Below are 11,026 nucleotides of genomic sequence, written 5' to 3'. Positions count from 1 at the left end.
TCGTTCGTTCCCCCTCTCCTCTCCTCTCCCTCCTTCCTTTTCCTCTCTCGTTCCCCTTTTCCCTTCTTCCTTTTTACGCTATTCATTTCCTCTAATCTTTCTCTCCCCCCCCCTCTCCTCGGCCCTGTCACTTTGATTTCCCTATCCACTGGTCTGTGCTGTTGCTGTGCTGTGCTGTGCTGTGGTGTGGTGTGCAGTGCCGTGCAGTGTGTGTGTGTGTGTGTGTGTGTGTGTGTGTGTGTGCGTGTGTGTGTGTGAGAGAGAGAGAGAGCGAGAGAGAGAGAGAAAGAGAGAGAGAGAGAGAGAGAGAGAGAGAGAGAGAGAGAGAGAGAATGAATGTGTGACTGTGATCTGTGTGTGTGTGTGTGTGTGTGTGTGTGTGTGTGTGTGTGTGTGTGTGTGTGTGTGTGTGTGTGTGTGTGTGTGTGCGTGCGTGTGCGTGTGTGCGTGCGTGTGTTCATGATCTGCGTGTCTGCACATATGTGGGGATGTGTTGGCTATATGCCTGTGTCTGTTAATGCAATGTTTGTAGCTCTTTCCACATGTCTGTATTTCTCTCTCTATACTATATGCATACTGTATGTTAGCTTCGGCTCTTGCCCCGCAACTTCTCAAGACAAAATAAGCCGTCAGTAGCTGGAAATGAATTTGAAGGTGATTGAATCAGTGACACATTATACATATGGCAGCACATTCAATTACCCAGCAGGAAGGCCAGAACAACCAAGTGCACACACACTCGCACGCACGCACACACACTCTCATGCGTACACACGCACGCACACACACACACACACACACACACACACACACACACGCACACACGCACACACACACGCACACACACACGTGCGCGCGCACTCTCTCTCTCTCTCTCTCTCTCTCTCTCTCTCTCTCTCTCTCTCTCTCTCTCTCTCTCTCTCTCTCTCTCTCTCTCACGTACACACACGCACACACACACAGACATTTGTGTTTGTTTAACAATTCACAACCTTGACATTGGCTCTCCAGTGCAAGGATGCATATCACCATCATCATCCTCATCCTCATCCTCATCACCACCATCGCCAGTAGCCCCCAGCGGCTTGTGTGCTTGTATGTATTTATATGTATATCAGCGGGGTTGGGTTTGTGCATGCATGCGATACGTGCCTGCCTGCCTGCCTGCCTGCGTGGTTGCTGTCTGGCCGTCTGCTTGGAATGCCAGTGTGTATATGAGAGTAGACAGTGTGTGTAAGGGCAACGGAATGGGGGTGATGTAGGGGGGGGGGTGTTGGGATGGAGGGGTTGAGAGGAACAGAGCATCAGAGCCGATGGAGTGCTCGTGGAGTGTGTGTGTGCGTGTGTGTGTGTGTGCGTGTGCGTGCGTGTGCGTATGTGTGTGTGTGTGTGTGTGTGTGTGTGTGTGTGTGTGTGTGCGCGCGCGTTTGGTTTTGGGACGGGGGGGTGCACAGGCAGACGCAATGGAGATGTGAGAGCGAAGGCCGAGGGAGCAACCCCCCCCCCCCACACACACCACCACCACCACCACCACCTCAACCCCCCTTCAGCTCTCCCATCCCCCCCCAACCCCTGTTGTAGACAGTTTGACTGATGACATGCATTAAACAGTTAATCTGTCTGATTGAATGTTTGCTTCCTCCAAATTGAAACATTAAACAACAAGGCGGGAGGAGAGAGGAGAGAGAGGCAGAGGCAGCGCGTGCCGCGGCCCGGTCCCCGCCGAGAGGGATACGGCTTCATCTATTGTCCAAATCATGCAAAGCATCGGACTGGAATATATAATCCTGTCCTGCGCAGCGGCGAGCGCACCCGCCGACAGGAGAGGAGGGGGGAGAAGGAGGAGAGGGGGAGCGGCGGAGGAGAGGGGGAGGAGGGAGAGGGAGAGAGAGGAAGAGTGAGATTGAAAGGGACAGAGGGCAGAGGAGAATGAGCGAGAGAGAGAGAGAATGAACAAGGGATGGGAAAGAGGTAAGGGAAAGGAGAGAGAGAAAGGCTGGAGAAAAGGAATGAATGAAGGAAGGAATGAGGAAGAGAGAAGGAGAGAGTGAGCGAAAGGTAAGGAAGGAGGGAAAGAGGTAAGGTAACGGAGAGAGAGAAAGCTTGGAGGAAGGGAATGAGCGAAGGAAGGAATAAGGAAGAGAGAATGAGAGAGAGAGAAAGGCGAGGAAGGAAAGGAAAGAAGGAAAGGAGAGGGCGAAGGTGGTGAACGTGAGGAATGGCGGTAAAAGAGAGGTGGAGAGGCAGGAGAGAGATGAAAATGGAGAGGTGGATGGTGGAAGAGGAAAAGAGAATTGATGACGGGGCCGTGGGAGGAATGGAGGAGGAAACTGGAGGAGGAAAACGCCGTAAAGAAGTGGAGAGGAAAGGAGAAAAGAAATGTGGCATTGACTTCTGGAAGGCCATGGGAAGAGTGTGTGTGAAGTGTGTGTGTGAGTGCATGTGCGTGTGTGTGTGTGTGTGTGTGTGTGTGTGTGAGTGCATGTGCATGCGTGTGTGTGTGTGTGTGTGAGAGAGAGAGAAACACAGAGAGAAACAGAGAGAGAGAGTCTGTCTCTGTATTTTGGATGTGTGTACTGTATTGTTTGTGATAAGCGTTATGTTGTGTTTGTAATGTAGGTGTGTGTGTGGAGGAGAGAGTGAGACAGAGAGAGAGAGAGAGAGAGAGAGAGAGAGAGAGAGAGAGAGACTGTGTGTGTGTGTGTGTGTGTGTGTGTGTGTGTGTGTGTGTGTGTGTGTGTGTGTGTGTGTGTGTGTGTGTGTGTGTTTATGCGTGTGTGTGTGCATGCGTGTTCGTATGCGTGCGTGTGTGTGTGTTTATGCGTGTGTGTGTGTGCATGCGTGTTCGTATGTGTGCGTGTGTGCGTGCGTGTGTTGTGGCATACCAGTGGGAATGCCTCAGACAGTCGTCCTGATAGATTGATGGATACCACAATAACAGCAGACCAGAGACGAGACGAGACGAGAGACGAGACGGGCAGAGCAGAGCTGCACCGCACCGCACCGCCTCATCCACACCCACACAGGAGGGGGGCTCCTTCATCAAAGACTCTCTTCTTTTCAATCGGCCGCCATTCAGCCTTCCTTCATCCTGTTCCGTTGCTTAAGTTCAAGTTGCCTCGATGGCCACAACTCTTGGTGTTGCTTTTATCTGCCTTGAAATCGTTTACCGGCAGAGCTGTAACTGCCGCCAATCCTGTTGTGCTCTGATGGAGAGGAAATATCTGACAGCTATCAAAGCCTCTATTCAGCCCAGAACATCCTAAAAGGGAAGGGAAGGTGGGGATGTGTGTGTGTGTGTGTGTGTGTGTGTGTGTGTGTGTGTGTGTGTGTGTGTGTGTGTGTGTGTGTGTGTGTGTGTGTGTGTGTGTGTGTGTGTGTGTGTGTGTGTGTGTGTGTGTGTGTGTGTGTGTGGACGGGCTGTGTTTTTATGTGTGTGCAGGGGGGAGGGGGTGGGAGAAGTATTTTTTTTCCCTCTGAAAGATATGTGGCTGCTACTAGAACTAGACAACTGTTGAAATTCATTTTTCTAGTAAGGATAACAGATCTAGTTATGTACGTATGTGCAAAGGTACGGTGAAAACAGATGGTGCTGGGAATCTAAGGTGACATACATAAGGTCAGTGAATAGGTGTGCTTAGTTTTGGTGCACTCTTATTGGCCCCATATGTTATTATATGCATTTTATCATTATATGTGTTATATATTGTATGTTATTTTATGAACATGTGGGCTCAACACTTTGCAACTTGTTGACTCTATCATGTGTAACTTGATTTATTCACATTTGCATTGATTATTCTGCATCCCAGTCTATATTCTTATCTGTTTTGTCGATTTTTTAAAAACTTTTTCCCGTGTTTGAAAGTTGTAAGGACATCTCGCTTCTGTCGTGCCATGAAAATCTCCCTGTCACACTGTGCTCCACAGGTTTGTGTCGTATGATATTGTGTTGCAGAGTAGACTAGAGAAGCTTTATTGATCCCGATTCTTTTTTTTAAGTTAATTAAGTTTAGATTTAGTTAAGTTCCAGCAGCATGCAGAAATACACATAATAATACATTGCAAAACATGTTAAACATATAACACACACCTACATACATTCAGACATTAGACAGATTAAACCAGAGAGGCAGATTAAGCAATAGACAGATTAAGAAATAGGGCCCGGGCACTTTTGTCTTAAAGGGGGCCCCTCATAATTAACTGTGCAGCACTGACTCACCTGTGGGCCCCGCACCCTCGTGGGCCCCTATTTTCAGAAATGTTTTTTAAAAATCTGAAAAAAGGGGCCCATGAGGGTGCGGGGCCCACCGGGAAATGCCCGCTACTCCAGATGACCAGTCCATATTAAACAACTAAATGTATGCTATACTGGTATGAGAATGTTTGGGCACTTTTTTGGGAAATCATTACATCAGTTTATTAGAGCTTTTGGACCAGCAACTTCATTTCAACATATGTTAAACCGGAAAGAGAAATATTTCAGTTGTGAAATCATTTTCAAACAATTTTGTGTGGATTTAAACAAAAATAGACATGTGGATAAATATGGGCACCCCAAATAAAGTATAGCGTTAATATCAAGTAGAGCTCCCCTTTGCAGCACTTGTCTATATTTATCATACAAAATAGCCAACTATGCTTGTCCTAAGAGGGGCAAAATAAGGGACTCTGAACAACTCTTTGCAGACTTCAAATAAAGAAAATTAGTTATCAAAGACATCAAAGTGTTGGACAATGTTTCTCCACTGCCAGAAATAGAAAGTCATGGGAATGGTCCTTGTGAATGGAAAAGAGCTTACTTACTTACTTAACCCCATCGCGCCATTCGGCACATAAGGCAGCAACAAAGTCTCTCCACTTCGATCTGTCTGTAGCCAACTTCTCGATGGTCCCCCTTTGATGGTGCTGCTGGAGCTCCTTCTCAATGGTCCAGCGCCATGTCATTTTTGCCCTCCCTTTCTTCCTTTTGCCTTCTGTGTCCAGTGTGACTCTTAGAATTGCGTTGGCTTCCATTCTGAGTACATGGCCGATCCAGGTCCATCTGCGCTTCTTGAAGAAGTATTGCATATTTTCTTACTGAGTGATGTGGAGGAAAATGTGGTTTGTTGGAAAAATTGTTAAAAAGTCAGGGTGAAAGTATAGTAAGAATTCTAACAGGTACACTATAGAACACCTCCATAGAACTACGAGAACATAGCTGCTGATAATGCAGCCTTCTAGGGGTCCTTCAGCGTACTTTTCACAAGGCCAAAGCTTATTGATGGGTGATGCATGAAAAGGCTTTCCTTTGTATTCATCAGAAATAATTTGTATGACTTCCGCAAAAAGCACATCTAGACAAGCTAAAAGCATTTTGGGAAACCATACTGTGGTCAGATGAGACTGAGCTATAGAGTAATGGGAGGTGTGCGTAGCAAAAAAAGCACTCTAAATTCTATGACATCTGGCGTAAAGCACATCTAGTTGCAGGTCTGTGTGGCTAGCATACTGGAAGAAGAAGAAGAAGAAGAAGAAGAAGAAGAAGAAGAAGAAGAAGAAGAAGAAGAAAGAAAGAAAGCCCAACTGGGAAACTCTAACTCCCACTGTCATTGTGACAAAGCACACAAGTGAACACTGCACACAACGAAAGTGAATTTATGCCTGACCTGTGCAAGGGGGCAGCCCCAATGGTGCCCCAAGGGGGCAGTGCGGCGGGACGGTACCATGCTTAGGGTACCTCAGTCATGGAGGAGGATGGGGAAGAGCACTGGTTAATTACTCCCCCCACTAACCTGGCAGGTTCGGAGTCCAACCGGTCCAACCAAGTCTGATGCTCTAACTGCTTACCCAAGACTGCCCCATACTGTACGTACTATTAAACTTATTAAACCTGAGGGCCGCTCTAAGGAGTTCATGCAAAAAACAACTACAATAGCCGAGATTACATGTAGAACGTTTTTCTATTCTGATTAGACGATTCAGATCACAATTCTGAATTCACCTGTGTACATGGATCACGTTCTATTCCGATTAGGTTCCTTCATGTGCCCTAGAATTCGAAATCTTGAAATTGCCAAACCCATCTTGAGATCTTACCATCATTGGAAATGTATGAATTTATTACCTCCGCCAAGGAGGTAATGTTTTTGGTCGCGTTGATTTATCCGTCTGTCTATCTGTCTGTCTGTCTGTCTGTCTGTTTGTTTTTCAGCAGCATAACTCAAAAACTGATCAACGGATTTGGACAAAACTTTGTGGAGTTGTTGATAATGACCCAAGGTACAAGTGATTCAATTCTGGTGGTGATCTGGATTACGAACCGGAACCAGGGCTTTTTGAAAGATTCTGTCTGCACAATAACTCAAAACTTAATCAACTGATTTGGACGAAACTTTGTGGAGTTGTTAGTAATCACCCAAGGAACAAGTGATTAAATTCTGGTGGTGATCCGGATCACGAAGCAGAACCAAGACTTTTTAAAAGATTTTTCACCATTGCTGGACTATATATCTGGACGCCCCTAGTGACCAGAAATTGAATTGCGGGGACACCACAAAAAGAAGGCAGAAAGACTTAGGGTGGTCAAGCAGGTTCCTTGGTGGAGGTCTGCGCTCTCTGAGTGCTTCTAGTTTTAATATAATTTTATTTGTCTACAAAAGACAGATAAGTAACCAGACTGAATTAGAAGTGTTCTGGATAGAATGATTGGCAACTGTTCAGTAGTACCAGACTGTTGGGACTTGTCTGCTTATATAGCAAGTATCCTAAGGCCATCAGATCAGCAAAGGCGGACTCTCCTTCATATTCATGGTATAACTTCTTTGGGATGCCCATATTTATGCACAAGCCTATTTTTGTTTAAACCCACATAAAATGTTCCTGTTACGCCTATTGAAATTATTTCACAACTGAAATGCTTCTTTTTCCCTATGGCTTAACATATGTTTCAAAAGCTTAGCAAGAGATAAACAGATGTAATGATTTTCCAAAAGTGTGCCCAAACTGGGTGCCGAGCTGTCTTTACCATAACCGAATGTCACTTAATGACAAAGTCATCGAATGTGTATGACATTGACATAATGTTTATGACACATGCATGACGTCACTGCGTTACGACACTGTTATGACATTGTCATGCCATACGAATCAAGCTGGCGTCAACTAAAGTGTTTCCAAATGATCTAGTAATGTAGGCCTACAGTAGGCCTATTCTTAAGAAGTCATTGCATATCAGAAATGGAGGCAGATACACAGATACTAATGGCCGATAAACCCAGAAAAATAGATAGCCAAACAGAAGGATAGATGGACATCCCCTAAAGAATATTATGCGCTCAGTAAAAATGAATGTGTTCATATGCATTATAACAAGCACGGGGAGGTAGATTCAAAAATTTCACATTTATCTCTGTAGACTGTACTGTTTTCCATCATACATTGAGTGTTTGTGGAACAGCAACTGTGCAAACCGCTGTCCGTGGTGCTGAAACTAAGACAACAGGTTTAACCCCTTAAGACATGGCATAAAACATTTGCTGTTAGAACAGCAATTGTAGTGCATTACTTAAGGCCGTGTGTTATGTCCAGTGGTGTAGTCTACGTAGAACGGTGGGTATATACGGAGTATACCCACTTCTAAATTTAAGGGATTTCAGTATACCCACTTAAAATTGATTGATCCATTGTTTTGAATAGCACAAATATATACAGTATACCCACTTCAAAAAATGCTCAAATATACAGTATACCCACCATAAAAAAGTAGACTACACTACCGGTTATGTCATAGTATTGTAGTACTTTGTTAGTTAATTTTCAATGTCTATTCCAGTCTATGTGTACGAGGTACGGCGTGCATTAAGGGGCTACCAGAATGTCAGAACGGCATTATTTTGTGCTATCTGATCACTGCATTTTCCCCACGTTTTTCTGTCTTTCTTTTCTCAGTGTTGCTGCCATTTTACATCCTTCTGTTCAGAATTCACTGAACATAAGAAGAGGGGGAAAATATCATCCTACGGATGGATGGATGGAGGGAAGAATGGATGGAGGGAACGATGGATGGATGGGAAGATAGGAACAGGGAAAGGAAATAAAATCAAACAACTTATACGAGCGGATGTCTGAAGGACCTGTGGATGGTTCCTAAAGTATATTCATCATGACCATACAAGTGCCATCTCATGGTCTTCCATTTTGTTAACCTGGACAGTTCTGCTCCTGGATCGTGACCACGCGTGGCGCGCGTGTGCCATTACTGCTGGGGCCCTGTTGATGTGTTCCCTTTGTCTCAAGAGCACATTTTCCAAATGACTGTTATTTTCCTTCCTGTTGCAGTTTCCCACCATCTTCCCCAAAGCCGATATAGCGGAGAGAGAGAGAGCCTCATAATTGCCACCCGGGCCATAAAAGTGGCCCGATTGGACGATCAGATGAGCCTTATAGTCAAGGAAGGAAGCTGACAAGGGGGGGACAAAGGGGTCAGTTGTCCCGGGCCCAGCGAGATGAGGGGGGGCATAATTGGGTCCTCCTCATCACATTGAATGTATTGACTGGGGGGTAATGGTGTAGTCTACTTTTTTGTGGTGGGTATACTGTATGTTTGAGCATTTTTTGATGTGGGTATACTGTATATATTTGTGCTATTCTAAATAAAGTATCAATCAATTCTATGCGCGTATACTGAACTCCCTTAAATTTTGAGGTGGGTGCATTCTACGTAGACTACACCTCTGCTGGGGGGGCCTTTTGAGATGATTTTGTCCTGGGCCCAGCCAAAGCTGTCAGCAGCCCTGCTTATAATACATGCTCTCACATCAACAGGTCTGCTGCTGGGAGATGGACGGACGGACGGATAGACAGACGATCGGGGCGGACAGATGGATGGATCAAAAACGTAAATAGATAGATAGCAGGACGGATAAACTGATAGAGCTCGCCCGAGAAAAGGTCAAACTTTGGAGCTCGCTCCCGGCATTGGTGAAGAGAAGAGAAATTGATTTGCCAGCTCACTCACAAAAGCGGCTGAAATGACCAAGAAATTATTTTCTGGGCAATGAACATTTAGGATGGGGGAGTAGTGAGAAAGGGGGAAAATGTGAGAGGGAAAAGAAAGGGAGGGAGACTGGTGTGATGGTGGGTGGATGAAAAGAAAAAAAAGAAAAAAAAGAAGAAAGAGAGAGAGAGAGAACAAGAGGTACAGAGGGAAAAAGAGGAGAAAACAACCTCTTTTCTGACAGTACAAAATGCCTCACAACAATCAAATGTCAAGCACATACAGTGCATGCAGCTTGGCAAAGGCTTTGGAAAGTCAAAGACTTGCAGTACCCGGTCGACCTGCTTGCAGTGTTGCCAGATTGGGCGGTTTCCTGTCCAATTGGGCTGCTTAGGATGGCCGTCTGCGGGTAAAAATGGCATTTAGCAGGAAAAAGTGCCCAATTTTTGGCCATAGAAATCAATAGAATTGAGCAGGGTTTAGTGCTTCCAGGCGGGTTTTGAGCATTTGTTTGGGCTGGAAATCATCAGCCTCATCTGGCAACCCTGCCTGCGAGAAGGCCATCTCCTCTTGCTTTCCTCTCCTCTATAAACTATAACACAGTTCTAACTGCACACCACAAAATTGCATTTATGCCTCACCCATACAAGGGGGGCAGCCCCAAATGGGAGCAGTGCTGCGGGACGATACCTCAGGGTATACCACAGTCATAGAGGAAGATGCACCAACCTGGTAGGTCGGGAGTCGAAGCAGCAACCTTTGCTACAAGTCTGACGTTACTTAATGTAACACTCTGCCGTGGCCTAACGGTAGGGCACTGGGTTAGGCTACTACACCAGCAACCTGGGTTCGATTCCGGCACAGGTCGTTTGCAGATCCTCCCCCATCTCTCTCTCCCACTCGCTTCATGTCAACATCTCCAACTGTCCTATCAAATAAAGGCAAAAAAGCCCTGCAAATTAAAAAAAAGACTGCAGACTTTCCTGAGCGCGAATGGACACTTGCCACAGAGCTGCGACAACATTGTATTAATCCACCTGATACAGTCCTGTCAGTCACCATGGCTTGTCTTTAAGTTGCCATCAAAGAAGTGAGCAGACAGATAGATAGATAGAAATAAATAAATGAGTGACAGAAAGAAGAGAAAGAAATGAATGAGTCATTGGGGGTCATGGAACATTAGTGCCCCATGGCACGAGTCTTCAACTGCCAACGTCATCATCACACTTGGATTGATGAGTTATGCCAAAGCACACTCTGTTATGGTGGGTGGCTGGTAAAGGGCTTTCGACAGTTGATGTGGGCAAGTAATGCCCCCAAACTACATATAATAACAGGCAATGCCACCACTGTCATCTCTATCACTCACACCCCCACACACATATGCCCACACACATTTGTGTCTTAGGTACACAGACATACAACCACCACCCCTCCCTCCCCAAACACACATACACATGAGTACGCACCAACAATACAGATACAAAGCAATATAATGATTTTGTGTGATGTATTTGATCCTTTGCGCCAACTACCTCTGTGTGTGTGTGTGTGTGTGTGTGTGTGTGTGTGTGTGTGTGTGTGTGTGTGTGTGTGTGTGTGTGTGTGTGTGCGCGCGCGTGCGTGCGTGTGTGTGTGTGTGTGTGTGTGTGTGTGTGTGTGTGTGTGTGTGTGTGTGTGTGTGTGTGTGTGTGTGTGATGGCGGTGGAACTGCTAATGAACGTCTGATGGATAGACGGAAGAGAGGCCTCATCCGAAGCAGCAGAACAGACAACAAATCGCCCCCGTGCGCAAATGGGGGAGCGGGCGCGTGCGAGTCGACCCACTCAGAGGCGGATATGTAGATTGGGGCTGAGATGATGGGCTCGTGCCGACAGAGACGGATTCGAGAGGTTCGCGTGCGGGTAAACAGCCCGGGCCTGATTGCGAAAGCACAACGAGGCCATTACGGGGAATCCGCGCTTTAATCATAATTAATCACTTACTTATTAACTGTTAATTACGCTTCGCAAATATATCCTCAGCAGGCGAAGGCCGTTGGTTGTT

This window comes from Engraulis encrasicolus, chromosome 5 (assembly GCF_034702125.1).
Source record: "Engraulis encrasicolus isolate BLACKSEA-1 chromosome 5, IST_EnEncr_1.0, whole genome shotgun sequence".
In the NCBI taxonomy this organism is placed as follows: domain Eukaryota; kingdom Metazoa; phylum Chordata; class Actinopteri; order Clupeiformes; family Engraulidae; genus Engraulis; species Engraulis encrasicolus.
The sequence above is the reverse complement of the archived record's forward strand: the minus strand, read 5'-3'. Positions refer to the sequence as shown.